The sequence below is a fragment of the Adiantum capillus-veneris genome, chromosome 6, assembly GCF_014529385.1.
Source record: "Adiantum capillus-veneris isolate H3 chromosome 6, ASM1452938v2, whole genome shotgun sequence".
Classification (NCBI taxonomy): domain Eukaryota; kingdom Viridiplantae; phylum Streptophyta; class Polypodiopsida; order Polypodiales; family Pteridaceae; genus Adiantum; species Adiantum capillus-veneris.
The window spans coordinates 18,127,335-18,148,894 of NC_140936.1; the positions used below are offsets into that span (position 1 = coordinate 18,127,335).

The 21,560-nt window shown below is 40.0% G+C and overlaps 1 long non-coding RNA gene across 1 annotated transcript; it reads right to left on the bottom strand.

Annotated features, from left to right (window-relative positions):
* Positions 1-5,854: 5,854 nt before the first annotated feature.
* LOC147455206 (uncharacterized) lies at positions 5,855-6,308 on the bottom strand. The gene is made up of 3 exons (XR_015188477.1): positions 6,150-6,308; positions 6,026-6,075; positions 5,855-5,941 (listed from the first exon to the last, which is right to left on the bottom strand). It is a non-coding gene; the product is annotated as an uncharacterized LOC147455206 (long non-coding RNA).
* Between the last annotated feature and the right edge of the window lie 15,252 nt (positions 6,309-21,560).

Here is a 21,560-nt window from a genome sequence, read left to right on the forward strand (position 1 = left end):
TAACAGGAAACTTCATCTTTGTACTTGCTCCATATGTTTTAGAAGTGATGATATAGGAGAGTGTTTTGCAAACCAAGCAGTATGTCAATACATCACTGTTATGTGGGAATCCATCATGTGCACAAAGATTCCAAATAGTGAATACCATGCCAAGAAATTATTGATGGGGAACTGCTCCCAATGTGGTGTATGGAAGTTGAAATTTTGTCCCAATGAGAGAGCAAAGGATAGCAAGGAGGTGTCAGTGAAGGTTTTCATGAATGTTGGAATGGGATAGGTTGATGTAGGTGGGAGTGAGAAGATGAGGAAGGACTTGATTGTGGAACGAATAAAAAGTGGGGTTTTTCTAAGCCTATTTTCAGACCACCTCACAAGCTTCATCAAACACTACCAACCATATTTGTAGCACCATTAAACTCACCAATAGACTTTTCACCACCAGATTTATCTTCAGTGTACTCAATATTTGCATCTGACTTCTTATCACCAATCCCTTCTTTGCTAGACGTTTTCTAGGTAACATTGCCATTAGTAGGCCCCGCTTAAGATGCCTCAGGATAGGCACTATGGTCTTCCATATTCATTTTAGGAAACACATCTGCACCCACATTGAATCTCTAAGTCTATGACTTTAGTAACCCCCTCTCTTTGTCCTGAGATGCCCCTCCTCTTTTCAATGGTCATGGTCTTGTCAACATATGTAGAATCCTCATTGCTTATAGCATTGTCCAAGCCCTCCTACCATGCCTCAAATTCTTTACCCTCCATAGTCTCCATTTGAATACAAATTTTTCACAGACTCATACTGTATTTCTCCTTCTATGCTCTAATTTTGCAACTATTCATACTCTTTCTAGAGAAATATTTCAAAGGATTAAACATGAAGATTCAAGAAGGTACCAAAATGAGAGAATAGCAAAGCCATTCGAAATTAATCAACAAACCTTAAGAAGTGCTAGGAAGTACCAAATGCTCAAAAAGTACCAAGATAATAAATAGCCAAATTGATAAAAGAGCACCAAAGAGAGTCAAAGCACCAAAATTCTTAAGACATGCCAAGAAGTACCAAATGATTCAAAAGTACCGAGATGACAAAATACCAAATTATGAAAAAGCACCAAAGAAAGCCAAAGCACCAAGAAAACCTCAAGATGTGCTCGAAAGTACCAAACGACTAAAAAGTACCAAGGTGACAAAGTTTCAAATCATCAAATAGCACATAAGGAATCCAAAGACCAATTAACCTCAAGAAGTTCCCAAAAGTACCAAACGAGTGAAAAAAACCAAGGAAACAAATTACTATATCATCAAACAACACCAAAGAGAGTCAAAGCACTAAAACATCTCAAGAGGTATCAAATGGTTTAAAAGGACCTTGGTAATGGATAACAACAAGGATATCCATACAAAAAACTATTGTCCTTGAGACAGTGATTTCATGGTCTTGAGAATCCATTATTTCCTATCCGATGATCAATTAAAGTTAGAGTGTTTAATCCTAGAGGAGAGTCCATGTACCCTTGCAACTTTTGAGCCATCCAAATTATCCACACATGCATTAAAGCCATGAATAAATATAAAAACTTTTCTAAAGTCATTGCTTTAAAGTGTAAATTTTGTACATATATCTTTGCTACTATCCTAACAAAGTACCAAACTTACTACTAATAGCACCAAACAATCAAACAGTCTCAAGAAGTGCCATGAACTACCAGGGTGAAAGCATGTTAATGTGTCACGCTTTTTGTGCTAGTTAGCGTTTTCAAGTCAACACATCGTCAGAAAGTTGAGCATCTAGTAAATTTTTACAAATAATATCAAAATTTATAAGAGGTTGTATATTTGGATTCCTTGTTTCTATCACGTGTCATACATCTTGGAGATGTAGCTCAAGCTATTATACTAGTTAGCATATGTCAAAATTGTGCTAGCTAGCATTGTCCAGGACATGAAAAAGTGTGACACGTTAATATTCGTTAACCCACCAAACAATTGAAAAGTACCAAGGTGAAAAAGTATAAAATCATCAAACGATACCAAAGGAAGATAAAGCACCAAAAAGTCAAGATTTTTAAAAAAGTACCAAAAAACAAAGAATACCAAGGTGAGAAGTACCAAATTATCAAGAAACACTAAAGGTAGTTAAAGCACTTATGAAGTGCTTGGAAGTACCAAATGACTAAAAAGTCCCAAGGTGAAAAAGTATCAATTTAGAAAACAACACCAAAGAGAGCCAAACAATCAAACCTCACCAAAGTGATTTAAAGCACTCAAGAAGTTCCAGGACATGCTAAACGATTAAAAAAATTACACAAATGCAAAAAATACCAAATTATCAAATAACACCAAGGAGATTCAAACAACCTCAAGAAGTGTCGGGAAGTTCCAACATATTAAATAGCACCAAAAATACACATAAAGTATCTTATTATTAAACAATACTAATGAAAGCCAAGAAACCAAGTTCTCAAGGCCCCCAGAAGTACCAAAGATACCTAGTGACAACCTTGTGCTTGAGAATATACCAAATGGCCAAACACGTACCATCAAAGAGAGCCACACATAAAAAAAAAAAAGAAGTGCTACAAACCACCCAAAACATTTATAAAGAGTGAAAACTGGACATAACCTACACAAACATAATCAAAAAATTATCAATGACCAACGAGAGTGAACTAACATAAACATTAAATGATCGTTGAGAGAAACAACAACAATACAATCCGAATAGGATAGAACCACAAGGGGAAAACACCTCTTGGTGCTGAAGGTCTGATTTCAACGTCTTAAACTCGCTCAACTCCATGTTGCTGTAGTAATTTCCTACTTACAACCAATTCAGCCTCCACCTCGCGTATCTTATTCAAGGCCACATGAACCTCTCACAGTAGACGTTCATGTCACACTTTCAAGAAGGCGATATCTTTTTATTATTCTTATTGCCACATGCTTCCACCATACATTAGTAACACATCCTTCTTCTCTTGGATGAAAACCTTAAGATCACTCGGACGTGCCATTGTATCAAACCTATTCCATGGCATCCTTTCAACAACCGCTTCCATATTAGCAACGTAATTTGTAAGTCAATTTGAACAGAGATGCCATGTTTCAGTGCAGATGTTGCTTCCACTTTGTGTCACATGAGTCTTCTTGTCAACATATTGTTGATCTCCATGGGAGACACCGTTTATTCTCTTCTAGGTTTCATGTTTTCTCTCCATCCGTAAAGAATTTCTCTAATGTAATTCACCATACCCTCCTCGAAGCAAGCCCATGCCACGGCCTTATCGTCTCTAGGGTCCTTTGTGGCGGCATGGCATCTCTCATAAGCATAGCATCGCACAAATTTTCTTGTTATTTCGTCATACAAGGGGGGGAGTTTGATATACCTTGAATTGTAGTATAAAAACCTAAAATCATCATACAGGTGTGGATGCAGATGGTACTTTTGCTTGAAAAAAGTAAGCCAATGGTCTACACGGAGATCCTCATCATGCAGATCCTATGCAAGCTGTCCTTTAAGGCTTAATCCATACTCCTCGTATAGCTTCTTCAAATGTGTATCAAAACATTGTTCGTTGAGGATATTAATCTATTTTATTTTTACCTAAAATGTGAGAGAATAAAGACCAGTTAGACTTACCCTTTCCCTCCTCAAACTAGTGGTAATAGTACCAAAATTGGTACTCTAAATTACATAAACTCCATGCAAAGGTTTCATTATAGCATGCATGCAACACATCCAAACTAAAAATATATATAAGAGCTCAAATAAAGTTTCATTCACCTCTCTTGTTGGGTGACTTTGTCTCCCCATCATCACATAGCACATAGGCTTGCTCAGAGTCCTCTATCGTTTGCCTTTGCTTAACACTTGTTCGTGTGTTTGACATGCTTTTGGGTTGCACAACAGGTGATGGTGACATTGATGGTGTAGAAGCTAGATTGATGTTGCAGGGAGATATCACTACACCTTCATTGCCCTTTGATATGGAATTTCTATGTGGTGAGGCTTTAGGAGCAACTTTGCGGGAAGCAGTCCTCATGGCCCAAAGAAGAGCACACAACACAATAGATGATCTTGTAACAAATTAGGGAGCATACATGGCGCAAACCAATAGAGAAGTGAAGCAACTCAAAGCAAGGAAAATGCGAGAAAGAAGTGCATGAAGACAACTTACGTGACATTCAAATGCTCACCACTACATGATGATACCACCCTCCTTCACATAAGTAATCGGGGCCCACAAACTTCCTTTGGCCCAATAATAAGCTTTGTTTTGATCAGAACTAAAATCCTTCTTGAAAACAAGTCATCTCTCCAAAATACAAAAGAACTATAACTCTAAATGTACCAAGCACGCGAATTTTTTTTTGGGTCTTTTTTGTACCACCAAAGCTTGCTTTCATCTTACTACATTCAACATTTCCTATTCATTGTTACTTCTAGCCTAGTTTCACTCAAACCCATGTAAAAATGGTTAGAAACTTTCTTAGTGACTTTTAAATGTTTCTACAGAACTCCGCAAAGAAGTTTGTTAACTCTCATAACCCTATAATAAATAGAAATTTTGAGCATTTTTCCTTCATGCTTCAAAAGTATTTGTGGCTCGTCAAAACTAGCTTTCTATCAATCAAAGTTATGTTCAGAGAATCATTCATATATATATATATATTTATTTATTTATTTATTTATTTATAGAGAGAGAGTATAGGAACACAATGTCATGAAACCATGCAAGAAGAACTTTGTTGAGGAAATCTTTCTTTGCCTGCAACTTTGATTTTTCAACATTTCCTATTCATTGTTACTTCTAGGCTAGTTTCACTCAAACCCATGTAAAAATGGTTAGAAACTGTCTTGGTGACTTTTAAATGTTCCTACAGAACTCGACAAAAAAGTTTGTTGTCAACTCTCATAGCCCTATAATAAATAGAAATTTTGAGCATTTTTCCTCCATGCTTAGAAAGTATTTATGACTCGTCAAAACTAGCTTTCTATCAATCAAAGTTATGTTCAGAGAATCATATATATGTATATATATATATCAAGATAGATACGAGGTAGAGAGAGAGAGAGAGTATAGCAACACAATGTAATGAAACCATGTAAGCACTTTGCTGAGGAAATCTTTCTTTGCCCGCAACTTTGATTTTTCCACTAGTTATACTGCTATATTGCATCATGAGGATCATGAGCTTGAATTAATAAAGACCATCCTTGGATTGACAATTGAATACATTTATAACTCATGCCTTGGAAGGACGCACCAAAGAGTGATGTCTATGGCCATCACATGATTGTGAATCCGAAATCTTGACACGATGTATATTCAAAAAGGAGCTAGCAAATTTCACACGCATCAAGAAATTTATCTTGAAAGCGCACATATACGCTTTGCATCAAAGAGATGCACCTATCAAACAATGTGAAAAGTCACAATGGTCTACATAAGAGAATGAGAAAGAGTGTGTGACACCCACTACTCAATGCCTCTTATAGAAACCATCTCGGAATGGCCTCCCTACATCTATAAAAGGCAATCCTTAGTTGATGTCTCTCTCACAAGAAATATATAGAAAAGAAAAACGTTTGCCATAATTAACTCCGCATGTGGCACTAATCAGAAGCTTTATTCAACTATCAACGAGTACCCTTGCCATCATTAACTTAACATGGGGCGTTAATCTACAAAATTTATCCAATGGCGCACAATTGCTCCCAATCAAAATAAAAAAGAGAGCTGTTGCTTCGATAAATTAGACCCTTTTAACACTCGCGGAACAATATGGATAACAGTGGCAACCTAAATCTGAATCGGAGGCGTAGGTAAGGCAGCTAGGGTTGCGCTGGCGATGGTGACAAAGTGACTAATTTACATTCCGGACTGCATATGTAGTCCTCATGAACGTGCCACAGCTCACGGGGCCGGTCCGTCTGTTTGAAAACAAAACCACATGAAATAACACGCAGAGAGAGAGAGAGAGAGAGAGAGAGAGAGAGAGAGAGAGAGAGAGAGACCTGAGCGTCGAAGTTGCTGCGAGGGGCCGCATCTATATTCTGTGCCGCGCCTGCATGAGCAGTGCCTGAGATCATTGACGAAAATAAGAGAGAGAGAGAGAGAGAGAGAGAGAGAGAGAGGTACCTGCAGGCAGTCGAGCCATGCCGGGAACGAGGCCTGTGCCAGCGAGGAAGATGAAGAAGAGGCAAAGCAGAAGCTTCATGGTGGCTGAGCATCGAAAGCTCTGTCGAGAGAGAGAGAGAGAGAGAGAGAGGACACTTACATTCATACACACATATCCTCCGTATACTTGGTATATTTTGTTCTTGCAGTGACACATGACCCTCCACGGCCTCCACGAATGACCGGCGCTCCCAATCAGAATGTGATTGCGGGTTTTGACTTTTGTTTCGTCTTTATCTTCTGGCTCCTTTTGACATCCTTTGATTCCTTTGACCCTCGCGATCCTTCTTGTCATCCTCCCATGCATTTCTTGATCACATAATCGCATTCCATTATTGCAAGATCACTATTTATACGTCTAGTATGCATCACTCAAAATGTTTTTTTTTGGCATGTGATACCATAACCCTCCCTCTCTTTTAGATAGATCCTTGACTTTATAACTTCTCCTTGTGTTGGGAGTGTTCCTACGACATAAGGCTTCCAATCATATGTGTGTGTGTGTGTGAGAGAGAGAGAGAGAGAAAATAAGACAAGGGTATTCTTTCTTGCACTCTAGTACATTGTGAGCTCCCTCTTGAATAACAGGTTTTAAATTCACAACTTGTCGCATAGATCTTTGAGGGATCCTAAGAATATTCCTAGAACGAAAAGTTCTTTACTCTTGATGATTTTTGTTACTACATAAAAGTCATGTATAATGCGTATATAAATGAGTCCTCATGTCAAGCACACAAGCCCGCAAACATTGAAAACTCAAAGTATTAGTACTCAATTAAATATGTACTTTGTATGAATGGACCTCTAAAGAGGCTGTCCATAATTTTTGGTGTGGTTGTCCCTTGAGACTAAGTAACACCTATATTTAATGCGGAGCCGGGTAATGGGATCAACGGTCGAGGTTGGGGGCGGGATCTCGAGGCACACTAAACTTGGCCAGCACGAAAAACGAGGCACGTCGTCGGAAAAATGGAGGGCGTTAAATTGGGCCAACGCGAAAAATGAAACGAATCGGCACGATTTGAACCCGTGACCTCAGGGGTCCACGTTTGGGGGACTAACCACCTCACCCGCGCGCTCATTGTGTATCCCAAACCGTTTTGACGCTGTAATATTGTGAGTTTGAGGTACGTTGTTCAGGTTTAGCACCTGTCCAAGTTTAGTTTTTAAGCAGCTTAGGTTTAGTGCCTGTCCAGGCTTAGTTTTTGAGCAGACATCTACGGTTGCGAGCTTTTCGATCTCGTGCGTAAACTTTCTTGTCGTCGATCTCATTACTTGGCCCCGCATTAAATATAGGTGTTATTTAGTCCTGAAGGTGGTTGTCTAAGGTACAACGATATCACTCAGTGTACACTCATTCAAAGTACTCAAAACTTTTGTAACTTCTAGTCACTTGTGTCAATAATCATATGTTTTGAATCTTAATTGCCCATGTGCACAACATTGGAGGGGGACATTTGTATGCTACAATTTAATATAGTTACTAACAATTAGAATACATCTATATGTTAGTTAGCACTTACATGTAAGCTAGTTAGTAGGTATCTATATGCTAGTATCATACACTTGTATGCTAGTGAATGTTGACTTGTGTGTCACATGTATGTTAATTAGCATAAAATTATATGATAATTAGTATACCCCTTTATACTAGTTATCGCTCACACTTGCACTAGTCTTGTAATGGGTCACAAAAGTGGCTAGAGCCACTAAAGTGGCTCATACTTAGATTCTAGTATTTTAAGCATAATTCTTTCATATGCCATAAAAAGTTCATGAGATTTTTTGAGCATCATGTTAGCATGTGTCTTTTAGTACTAGTTTGGTAATGTAATAGGACATAAAAGTGTCCTTTTATAGTCTAAAACACAATACTCCTTGTATATGCTTGAAGTTTCAAGCGTTCTTACATGAGCTTGATACTGGGAAAAATTAGTATCATGCATATTTATTAATTCCTAGGTCATGACAAGATTTCAAAGCCAATGTAGTGTTGTATTTGACTAAAAACAAATAAACCTATGCTACACCACATAGAGAATTTTTCACACAACCAATCTATTTTTTCCATTGACTTCAATGGGCTCCTAATGTAAGTATAAGGTTGCTATAGGCCCATATTTTTTTGATTGTGCATAAATCGGAACAAGTGCATTTATTAGGCTAGCTTTTTATAGGTTTCTCTAGCATTTTCTTTGGCCCAGGCCTAGGGTTGAGCTGATAAGTCAGTTATGTCTCGACCTTTTTGAGAGTGATAGGGGAAAAGGTGCAATGGCATTAACTCCCACCCTTTTTATTTTTCCATACCATGTCATAAAAAATGTGCATAACTAAGAGCCAAAAAATCACTTTTTTGAAAAGAAATCAGTTGTACTATATTCAACTTGAAACTTCTCCACAAGTCTTATATATATGAAAAAAATACTTTTTAGGCCTTTTTTTAACATCTACACACTCTAAATTATTTTCTGTTCTCTTTCTCCCTCCTAAAATGCTCAATTCAAATTTTGAACCATTTTTCCCAAAATCTCTACTCTATGTGTGTGGGTATGTGTGTTTGCAGATGTGTGTGTATGCACGCGTGTGTTTGCAGATGTGTGTGTGTGTGTGTGTGCACGCGGGCTGAAATTAGGGTTGCAAGGAAACACACATAGCTTGGAGAAGATGAAGGAAGCTCAAGGCACATAACAATATAGAGTGTATTACATAGTGTACAATGGAAAGATAAGATGGCCTTAGAGTGTTGGGCGTATATACAATGCAAAGGGGGGGGAAACCTCCTAATGAGGGAAAAAATGCCACACACATAGCTTGAAGAAGACGAAGGAGAGAGTGTATTACTTGATGTGCAATGGAAAGATAAGATAGCCCTAGAGTGTATTACTTGATGTGCACACAAGAGAGAGTGTATTACTGGATGTGCAATGGAAAGATAAGATAGCCCTAGAGTGATGGGCGTATATACATTCCCCGACAGTCACTACTAGGCCGCTTTATTAGGGACGGATTTTTATGTCATATAAGCGACAAAATCCACATCCCTACAGAGACATCGCTTGTACGATGCTTTTAGCGATGCGTAAACGTCACATAAGGGACTAAATTTGACGTCGCTTAAGCGATGCAAAATGTTTCTATTAGTTTACGTCTCTTAAGCGATGACGAGTAAAATTGCATTGCTTAAGAGATGCTAAGCCGTTTTTTTTTTGGGTCATATTTTTTGTCGAGCTCTTCAAGAGCCCGACCATTTCAAGAAACTCTCTCTCTCTCTCTCTCTCTCTCCTTACACAAAGCTCTCTCTCTTTCACTTACGTACGCTAAACAATAAGATTTGGAACGAAACGTGTACACTCAGAAGCGTTCTACATACAATACAACAAAAAGACAAATGGTGAATTTATGCGAACACAAAATTGAAAGTATGAATGATCACGGTATGGCCTTTTCTTCCTTGACACTTTGCGATTAAACAAAAACGATTAAATAATTTGAATATGAACACAATTACTTGTTAGTATAAACAAAAACGATTGAACGAACTGAATATGCATGAAGAAACTTAACAAGATTATACAAGTAGATTAGAATTGACTGAAGGAGACTGAATATATAAATCATCAATGTATGTTTGTATATAATGTCAATACTCATAATCATCTATCTAAATTCCACTACAGCTATGTATCTAACGTATTAGACTCGTCCATATGATCCTCCTGTCTCCTAGCATGTGATGACGATACAACATGTGCCCGCTGCTCGTCTATCTTCCTATCCTCTCTCACGGCAAGCTCGAGATTTCTCTGGTTGTGAACCTCTTGTATTCATAAAAGTTAAATTAAAATTACTTGATAATTTTTTAAAAAAATGAAAATCATTTTAACAAAAAAGATAAGTCAAATTTACAAATATTACTCCCAAAAGGACGTGCTGGTGGAAGGATGCGTTGCAAGGCTCTGTATCCCTAATATGTCGCCATCTCAATCTTTGATGGAGTCAGAGGTCGACCATAATCTTTGGTCTATACAAAAAAAATCCAAATTTTAGGATTATTTGTATTCACATCATTCTAAAAATTATGGTATGAAAATCTATAAATATTTACCGACAAAAGTGGCTATGAAGTCGGTCTTGCCTATGCGACCCAAGTGGGACGTGTGGCCACTCACAAATCTATCTTGTTTTGCCACCTACATTACATTCATTGAAAATAAAATGATATTACAGTTATATTATCGATGAATACATAAGTACTTTAATTAGAAATTCCAATTATAAATTGATGTAGTTTTTGTTGCGGGAATGCTACCCATAGTCGTATCTCCCGTCGAAAGTGGGTCCATGACTCCTCATGGAATCCGGAGGTCTCTTATTTTCAAGGACCATAGCATACTTCCTGTTTGTGTTCACAACAAGAATATTTTTGTATGTATATATGTATATATGCATCTGAGTATGTATGTACGTACGTACACACACACCCACACTAGTACTTTAGTCAGATAAAATTTAAATTTGTTTTTTTTATACAGACTCAGATTCCTCTCTTACTCCATCGCCTCCATATTATAGTCATGAAAACCACTCTCATACGATGGATGAAGAAGAGTCTTTGGAGAGAGTGCCGTCAGTTTATTATGAAGAGGAGCGGATTTCATGTTAGTGCAATATATTTTGAGGCTTACATTGAAGGTCCTGACTCCAATGTCATACAAATGAGTTGGATTGGGGTGTTTATGGATAGTCAACCAGGCCTTTCTTCTCCAATGTCTCTTTTACTGGGGGAATACAACATTATCCCAATGTTCAAGTTTCTCCAGGGGTTTCATCTTTGTGGATTCAAGGGAAACATCCCCCTCAAGCCCAACATGCTACACCTTCTGAATTACAGGGGAACCAACCTCCTCCAACTGCTTCCCCCGTTCACAACAAGAAGATTTTTGTATGTATATATGTATATATGCATCTGAGTATGTATGTACGTACGTACACACACACCCACACTAGTACTTTAGTCAGATAAAATTTAACTTTTTTTTTTAATACAGACTCAGATTCCTCTCTTACTCCATCGCCTCCATATTATAGTCATGAAAACCACTCTCATACGATGGATGAAGAAGAGTCTTTGGAGAGAGTGCCGTCAAGTTATTATGAAGAGGAGCGGATTTCATGTTAGTGCAATATATTTTGAGGCTTACATTGAAGGTCGTGACTCCAATGTCATACAAATGAGTTGGATTGGAGTGTTTATGGATAGTCAACCAGGCCTTTCTTCTCCAATGTCTCTTTTACTGGGGGAATACAACATTATCCCAATGTTCAAGTTTCTCCAGGGGTTTCATCTTTGTGGATTCAAGGGAAACATCCCCCTCAAGCCCAACATGCTACACCTTCTGAATTACAGGGGAACCAACCTCCTCCAAGTGCTTCCCCCTATAAAAATCAAGTGTCTAGCCAGCTTCCCCCTGTTGCTGAACAACCAAGAAATTCATTTTTTGCTCAATCAGTCTCTGGTGAGTCTCCTGCTCCTCCCAGTGATAAGAATGATAATACTCTTGTCATCGAGATGGAAAAGCTACATAGCTAGTAAGGACAGCTACAAGAAAGGGTTGTCATTGGGATTTGCCATGGGACAAGGCCCCCTGTAGATGTGCTCAAACATTGGATGAACCAACATTGGGGGAGTAGGAGCATTAGACCCAACAATTTTCAATATCTTCCCAACAATTACTTCTTGTTTTTTTTTTAACAAACCTAGTGATTCCCTTCACGTCATTAGCCAGGGGTAGTGGATCATTAAGAATACCCCCCTCTCTGTTTTCAAATGGTATATTGGTTTTAATCCTAGAAACAACAAGCACGACAAGAGGCTATTCATATTAGCGACGCTCACACAGCGACGCTGAAAAAAAAAATTCCCGGCGTCGCTATGAGCGTCGCAAATTTACAAAAAAATTTGCGACGCTCATAGCGACGCCGACTAGGCTAAAAAAATAACAGAGCGCGCCCAAAAACTCAGATCTCAGATCTGAGTTTTTCGGCGCCCTCAAGCAAAGAGCAGATAATGCTCTCCTCTCTCTCTCTCTCTCTCTCTCTCTCTCTCTCTCTCTCTCTTTTTCTTCTCCACACACACACACACACGCACACACACACACACACACGAGGAGAGGAAGGAGAGCCAGGTATGCTCCTTCCCTCTCCTCATTCTCATGTTCCCTTCCCCTCTTTCTCTCTCTCTCTCTCACACACACACATACACACACACACACATAGTGTTTTTGAGAGAGAGAGAGAGAGAGAGAGAGTACAAACATAAACAAAAACGCACACACACATACATAAACAAAGAATGCACACACACATTGAGAGAGGAAAAGAGAGAGAGAGCATGCATAAACAAAAAATGCACGCATTGAGAGAGGAAAAGAGAGAGAGAACATGCATAAACAAAAAACGCACACATTGAGAGAGGAAAAGAGAGAGAAAACATGCATACGATCCAAAAAAACGCACACACATTGAGAGAGAAAGAGAGAGAAACTAATTTAACGTCGTAGGAAACTAATTAAAATTAAAAGACCTAAAGATCTAGCCGACGAGGAGTTGAACTCAAGACCTATTATTTAAGAGGGAAATGGCATAATCAATCTATCATACTTGGCATGGGTGATAGAAAGGTTATACCATTTATCTCTTTTTATTGGCACACATATCCACACACGCGCACACACACAAGAAGAAGAGAGTTATAACGTCGTAGGAAACTATCCTAAAAGACGTTAAAGATTAGGTTAGATGTAGACTTACGTTAAATGAGATTTAGGTTTATTTAAGTTAAATTAGATTAGATTTAGGTTTATTTTTAATTAGATTTAGGTTTATTTTTAATTAGATTTACGTTTATTTATGCTAGATTTAGATTTACGTTATATTAGATTAGATTTAGGTCTCCATAGACTACGATGCCTGCATGAAGCGGGTGAAGAAAGCCCTCAATGGAATATAGGGTATTGCTGCCTTCACTCATGGTGGGCTCCGTCGATCCAAAAGTACTGGTGAAATGTCTTCAGAAGATAGGGAAGAAGGTGGATCTTCAGGGCGGCAAGAGTCACTACATCCCCGACACAATGACCATCTAGACAACCTCTAGTCATTCAACAGCAACTTCAAAGTTAGTAACAAGAGCAAGAACGGTCTAAAGGGCCAATTGCTGTCGTCAGATGTGGATGGAGATGAGGCAGCGTCACCGCCGAAAGTTAACTCTCACATCTTTAGTGATGAGAATGCCAACTCTTGCCGAGTTATGTGAAAAATTATGTGTTAAATCAGTTTTAAGGTTCTTATAATCCCTGTTAGTTTAGTTCTTTGTTTTTAATATAACATAATTTACGTTAGATTTAGATTTATGTTATATTAGATTAGACTTAGGTTTATTTAGGTTTACCCACACACACACACACACACACACACACACACACATACACACACACACACACACACACACACAAGAAGAAGAGAGTTTTAACGTCGTAGGAAACTATCCCAAAAGACGTTAAAGATTAGGTTAGATGTAGACTTACGTTAAATTAGATTTAGGTTTATTTTTAGTTAGATTTACGTTTATTTAGATTTATGCTTATTTACGTTAGATCGAGTCCACGCAAGAATTACTTACGGTTTAGGGTTTAGAGTTAGACGAACAGTGAAAAGATCTACTGTGAAAAGATGTTAAGATGCTGTGAAGTGCTACAGCTAGAGAAGAGGCAAAGGGGTTTTGTCCACTACATGAAGTATCATGTAGACGTGGGTCTGTAGATTTCTTGTACCCACAAATATAGGTATTGACCAATAAAGACGAGATTATAACCCGGTGGTTCTGATCTCCGTGCACCTCTAGACCGAGGTGTGCGGGGATTGGACATGACTAGAGAATGTGAGGTAAAGAGAGAGAGAGAGAGAGATAAGACGAAGAATGCCAATAGAATATTAAATTTGTTGTCCAGGTTATAAGATTTTTATCCTCATTATGAGTAGTGACGAGGATGTGGGACCGTCCAACCGAAACACCTATCTCTCAACGAGGGTCTTATGTCCTTGTAATCAATGCAAGCATGCTGTGCGATGGACAAGACGTGTTTCTTTGCAGCACGTTCGCGAATTTGGCGAGTTCGATCCATCTATTATAGATCGAGTTGTTGCCAATTATAACTCGTCGGACTTTGACGCTGGCCAACAAGCAGCAATCTTGCAACCCAATAGACGTGTTCGCAGGCGCTTTGGTCAAGCAGCATATGTGAGGCCACAAGATGTAGCCTCGATAGCTCGGGGGATGATCATGCAGAGCACATTCCCAACGAGGCAATGTTTGAGCCCGAGATTGATGAAATGATCGAGACGATCATGGATTCAGAAAGGCTTATCTATGATGATATGAAAAGTGAAGCCGATACGCCATTGTATAATGGAGCACGTATGTCTAGATTGAAAGCACTCCTGGTTCTTCTCAACATGCAGGCAAAGTTTGGATGGAGTGACACTAGCGTCACAGCGCTTTTCAGGTGATCTATTACAATTAGTTTACTTTAATAAAACTCTACATGTATAATGATCTGATAGATTTTTACACGACTATATCGTATTTTTATGTTGTGTAGATTGCTTAAAGAGCACATACTACCAGCTAACAATGTGATGCCAGATTCTCGAGATGAAGCAAGAAAGATTTTGTGAAACTTGGGGATGGATTACAATTCTATCCACGCTTGTCCTAATGACTGCATTCTTTTCAGAGGGGAATACATAGACATGGAGAAGTGTCCGAAATGTGATTCCGAAAGATATCGAGTAGATCTCCACGGGACAAAAATTCCACAAAAGGTTTTGCGACATTTTCCTCTGCTTCCTCGCATCAAGCATTTCTTCGAATGTAAGTCCATGGCCGCCCTAGCATCATGGCATGAGGAGAATAAATCTTCGGATGGTGTGCTACGAATTCCTACAGATTGCGCAGCCTGGAAACATATAGATGGAACATGGTCGGATTTTTCCAGGGAAGCTCGAAATTTGCGCTTAGGCCTGGCTATGGATGGCGTAAATCCATTTGGTCAAAGATCAACATCTTACAGTGTATGGCCCGTTGTCATCGTCAACTACAACATTCCCCCGTGGTTGACTACGAAGAAGGGGCACCTATGGCTAAGCTTGATTGTGCCAGGGCGATATAAAGTGGGGAATATGGATGTGTATCTTCGTCCACTATTGGAAGAGCTACAACAATTGTGGATTGGCATAGAGGTGGTGGATATGAGCCGACACACAGGACGACGGAATGCTTTGATCAGAGGCATTCTAATGTGGACCATGCATGACTATCCCGGGCTAACAGAATGCTCAGGTGATCTATTGACACTCCTCACTCAGACACTGTAAATCTTGTTTTTTCCCATAGTTGATCTATTATCATGTGTATACATACAGGGCTTCAAACAAGCGGATACAGAGCATGTGTCACATGTGGACCTAGACTGAATGCACGTAGGGCGCCCTCACTGAAGAAGCAAATCTACGAAGGTCATCAAGCGTATCTTCTAGAGAATCATGTGTTACGCGACGGCTTTTTGGGAAGAGAGCCACCAAGGATGTCTGCACAAGCATGGTTAGAGCAGAAGGAGATATGCGATGACGGATTGCCTCCAGGGATGAAGAGACTATCTCTATGGTACGAGTTACCATACTGGCCCCGACTCATGATCAATCACTTGCTCGATCCAATGCACATATTCAAGAATGTGGGTAATCTACTATGGGACCATCTGACCGGCAAGAAAGATACTTTGGGAGCCAGAGTTGACCTTAGAAATGTGGATCGTATGGAGCAACATTGGCCGCAAACAGCGTCTGATGGATCGATAAAACTCCCTAAAGCACCATGGATTTTCACAGGAGCCCAAGAACGCAAAGTAAAAGAGACTATTCGATCTTTGCGGACCCCCACTGGCGTAATGCACTCGCTCCGAACGTGTTTTACTAAAGAAGGAAAGCTTACCGGTTTGAAGTCACACGATTGGCATAAAATGTGTCAGGTACGTTCATAGTGGACTTTAATATCATTTCATAAAATGTGGACTTTAATATCATTGCCGCACATACTTTACAGTTTATTTTACCGGTTGCCATTGAGGGATGTTTGTCTCTCGACATCCGTAACACAATCTACAAACTTGCAAAGCTGGTGCAATGGATCTCACAAAAGGAGATCAACGTAGACTCCATACCATTCGCCAAACTAAATGCTGCGGAGCTTGTGTGCATGTTTGAGAAACATTTTCCTACTACCATGCTAACCATTCAGGTGCATCTTCTTGTTCACATAGTTGATGAGGTGGAAATAGCTGGCACAGTTCATTCCAGATGGATGTTCTTCTTAGAACGTTTCATGAAAACGCTTAAGGGATATGTGCGTCAAAAGGCACGTCCGAAGGGTAGCATGGCAGAAGGTTGGTTGGTATCAGAGTCCCTAGTGTACATTGGAGAGTGGCTAGATGGATTTGATAAAGCCCGGGACACGCTATGGCGAACCATGGATGATGAGCGCATATCTGGGATTGTCATGTGCAATCTCGGTGTTGAGAAGAAGATGACGGAAGATCTAGAGGCTAAATCAACCGATTTTGCATGCTTCACAATCCAGTGATGCAAAAGTGGATTTCACAATATGAGGATGCAAAGCAAGAGCGACAAAGGGCACGAATCGAGTGGAGACGGGGAAGACGACCACGGATGCACTATCCGACGGTTCTGGAGAGCCTACCAACCTTCATGAGCTTAAGATGGTTGCACAACCAATTGAAAAGCGCACAACAATGCGATGACGAAGTGACTGAGGAAGAGTGGGAGTACTCTCGGGGTTGCGCGACCAAGGTAAGTTTGCAATGTACGACTAGCAAGTGACTTTATTTATAAACGTTTGAACAACCACTCATAATCTTTGTTCGTTGTAGTATAAGTCATACATAGCAGCATGGTGTAAAGGTCGACATTTTAGGGTGGAACGAATCGACAAAAGCGTTTTACTCAAGATTGTGGAATCATGGCAAAATTTGAACAGTCTAGTCGACGATGTTCCTTTGATGCAGATCCTGTGGTGGCGGAACTCACTTACTTCGGCGAGGATGAGAGAGAGATCTCTTAAAGCCACAAATATTGTATTTGAACAATTTTGCTCCGTGTTGTAAAAGCTCTGGCTCTCTAAGTACCTTCCATGGTGTATAACGCTCTTTTCTACTCGCGCTCACATCTTTTGATTGAAAATTCTGAGTTTTCGACTTGCCTCTTCTATCACTCAATTCATTGCGTCATTGTATTTATATGTGTCATTACGTCATTGTATTTAATGGTCTTTGCGTCATTGTCTACTCTATTCATTCAATATTAAGTTTAAATATTCGTGTGTTTAATGCAGGTATGGATGATGAGGAGTTTCTTTCTTCTTTGTCACCGCAGCAGAGACAGTGGTACGTAGAGCGTCATCGCTCTGGCGCATCATCGCGCGTTCCTACTCCATTCGCATCTCCCTCTCTTTCGGAGCATTCGGCGCGCTTCGAAGCTTCGGCGTCGACGAGACGAGCTTCACACTCGTCTAGACACCGGCGCTCTAGTGGTGGCGGTGGCGGTTGTTGTGGGGATTCCGCCACCGATGCCTCCACACCGCCTCGTGTTCGACGAGGCTCTTTACCCTCCCCTTCTTTGCCCGCCCCCACACCAGCCACAGCATCGCCATCTACGCCAGGTTTTGCACGGCTGACTGTTCCTAGCAGCTACACACCTCTACCTACTCTGCCAAGAGCCACCCCACTCGAAACTCCTCGCTTCGGGGCCCAGACGCCGGTGGAGACACCTGACGTCCGTACCCCCATCGACACGCCTCTAGAGACCCCTGCCGGGACACCCAGGTTCACGCGTCACCGGCCAGAGGGCTTGCCTTACTCCGTCGACTTCAGCGGCGGCATCATCATGGATGATGACGGCAAGAAGGTGATCTCGCGCATGCGTGGTCTTTGCTCTCAGCTTTTTAGACACTACATACTAAACAAATGGAGTGAAGTACCAAGTGATTTAAAAAACAGAGTCATTAGCATACTTTATGATGAGTTTCCCGTTCCAACATGGGATCAGCGCTTCAATGAAGACCTGATGAAGATTCGAATGCGCGAATACTGCAAACACAAGCGTTCCTAAGTGCAAAAAGAAATCAAGAATGGGTGGAACAGGCCAGATTGGCTGACCAAAGAAGATTGGAAGAATGCGAAGAAAGCAGCGTGCGAGAATCCCGACAAGTGGAAGCAACAAAAGGATGCAGCCAGAGCGCGAGTAGAGGCAGGGAGCTCGCACCACTTGGGGAGCGGTGGATGGGCATCATTTGAGGCCGATTTTGTAAGTGTTTTCGCATTGCTCTTTATGTTCGATAGTTTAGGGTTTATGAGTTTTTTAATTCTAACATAATGAAATCTTTGTATGTTTTGACAGTGGTCGATGACAGGACGTGATCCCACACCGTACGAGCACGAGTATGCAGGCAGGAAGGGCTTAAACGCCCTGATGGACATTCTCAGTTCTCGCGGCGGCATGGTTAGTATTAGGGTTTACTCTTTTCTATTTTTTGTATTGTTTTATAAATGTCGCTATATGTTTATACTTACTGAAAGCTGTCTTATTGTCTTTTTTTGCAGAATCCGACAGATACGCCGCTTGGACGCGATGAGACGTCTGACTAGACGATGTCAGTTTAGCCGTAGCTAGATAGCATTAGTTTAGGGTTTCTCATAGCTTATGTATCATGAGACGGATTTTATACGTCTTTTTGAACCATGTATATTATTACATTTGTCACCGCAGTTCCTTTTGCCAATCAATTCTTTATGCCTATGATGTTGTAAAATTGTCATTATTACATGTGCCAATCAATTCATTTTGCCTATGATGTGTACAATTGTCAATTTTGCAAACAATGCGTCTTGTGGGTGACTATTTTGGGTCTATTATCTACCCTTGCACTTTTTGAAAAAAGTGAATCAAGTACAATATGGTTGATGGGTGGCAGGGCATTCAATGCCCTGTCACCAAAAAAAAATTCTCTCGGGCGTCGCTATAACCGTCGCTATTTATGGCTCTGTAGCGTCGCTATAGTCTTCTGTGTAACCGTCGCTATGACCGTCGCTATATAAAGACGCTCATAGTGACGCTTATAGCGACGCATATAGCGATGCTCTCGTAGCGACGCTCGTAGCGACGGTTTTAGCGACGCCGGGGGTTATAAAAACCTAGTGTATTTCCGTCGCTAACAGCGTCACAAGAGCACACAACCTCTTGTAGTGAAGCCCTCAAAGGTCCTTGTATAGGTAGACTTTCGTGATCTTCCTATAGACTTCTACCCTTGGATAGAGAGACTTGGTTCTCAGTTGGGTGAGGTTCTTGGTCAAAAAATGAGAGGGGGCATAAACCCTAAATGGCATCCTCAATTATTGATTGAGCTTGACACCTCTATTGATCTAACCTATGAGATTTCCATCAAAGATTCCCTTTGCAATCTGCTTCACACTCAGAAAATCCTTTATAGAAACCTCCCTAATGCCTGCTTCCATTGCATGAAGCAGGGCCACATGATTAAATATTTCCTTGACTTAGCTCCTAAAGAGCTTGAGAAGATCAATAAAAATTCCTATGGGACCAAAGAAAAGCCTTTTCAGCAAATTCAGAGAAAGAATGCCAATAAAGTCTCTAAAAAGAGCAAACACCAGCTTCCAAGAATCAAAACAAATTTGCATATTTACAAAAGGTGTATGATCCCTCTTACTGTGAAGTTGCAGATGACTATTCAGACCAAGAGGAGGATAAAATTGATCAACCCGGCATTAGCTATGCTCATGAACAAATACGGGAAGTCCCTCTAAATTCCACTGGAGAAGCTCCCAAAAATCCAGCCGTTGAGCAAAATCAAAAGGACATAGGCACTGATGGAATCCCTTCTAAGAACTTGGATCCTGATCAAAAAATGCAATAATGCCCTCCTAGTCCAAATGACTTTACCAGGGGTACATCCATTAACTCCTCATCTGTTGGAGAGTGATGAAGAAGGGAACTTCATCCCTAACACCCAAGTGCCTGTCATACAAATTGAAGACACTCAAGCTAGTTTTGATAGGGAATTGGAAATTGAAGACCAAAGAACTAAGATCATGCTAGCTACCTCCCCTGGCACCTCCAATGATGTGTCAATGCACTCTGCAGAGGAAGAAGTTTTACCCAATCAGACAACCAAGGCAAACAGGAAAAAGGAGAAGAACATTGACCCCAACTGAGCCTCAGTGGTCCTATTCAAACCAACAAAATCTAGTAAGAAATGAAGTCTCCCAAAGTTACTATCTTGAGCTACAACTGTAGAGGTCTAACTAATCCTACCAAGCCCTCTGGTATTAAAAAATGGTTGATGGACATTTCTTTAGCTGATATTGTATGCTGACATGAACTTAAGTGCACAGGTTCTGCTTTGGAAGCTAACTTGAAGAGATTGGAGTCAAATTACTCATGGCACTTCACTAACACTAAGTTCTATAATTGGACACTTAAGTGTCCTGAGACACTAAAGTGTCCTGTTTTCCTTCCAAGTTTTGGTAATTTATTTTTCAAGCTGAAAAGAAGTTTTTTATGCCTTGCTTCTACCATAGGTTGGTCCTGAGGGAAAGAAAACACTCGATTTTTCTCCATTTCAAGGTGTTTGCCAAAAAAATAATATAATTCTTATATCTTTTTGTAGAGATGGCCCTTTTTATGTTTATAAAAGCCAAGAGTTAGCACTTAGTGTTACAAAACAATGGAATGCACTTTAATGTCAAGTTTCCAAGTCATATGCAAGTTATAGACATAATTTCATACTTGAGCACGTGCTGAATAAGAGCATAATTTTGGTCTTCCAAAGGTCCCCTCGTATAATTGGGACTATTCTAGTGAAATTTGATAACTACAAATGACTTTATATGTTGAAACCAAGAAACTACATATTTTTTGGGCTCCCCAACTCGATTAAATCTCGTTGCTTGAACTCTATCTTGAATTTTTTATCGTGGAAAAACTAACAAAAATCTTGAGTTATCCATAATAACATTAAAACCAAGGTTTTGGGCACCCCAATTGTGTATGTACCATGTACTTTGATACTTTTCGTTGACGTACATAGAAAGTTTGATATTATTTGAGGTTTTGAATGCTTATGTCTCAAGAATGAAAATATCAAAGTAAAATAATCCAATAATTGTTCCATACCAAAGCCCTTCTTCTTGCCACCTTGAGTCCTCAATGGAAAGGGTAAGCAAT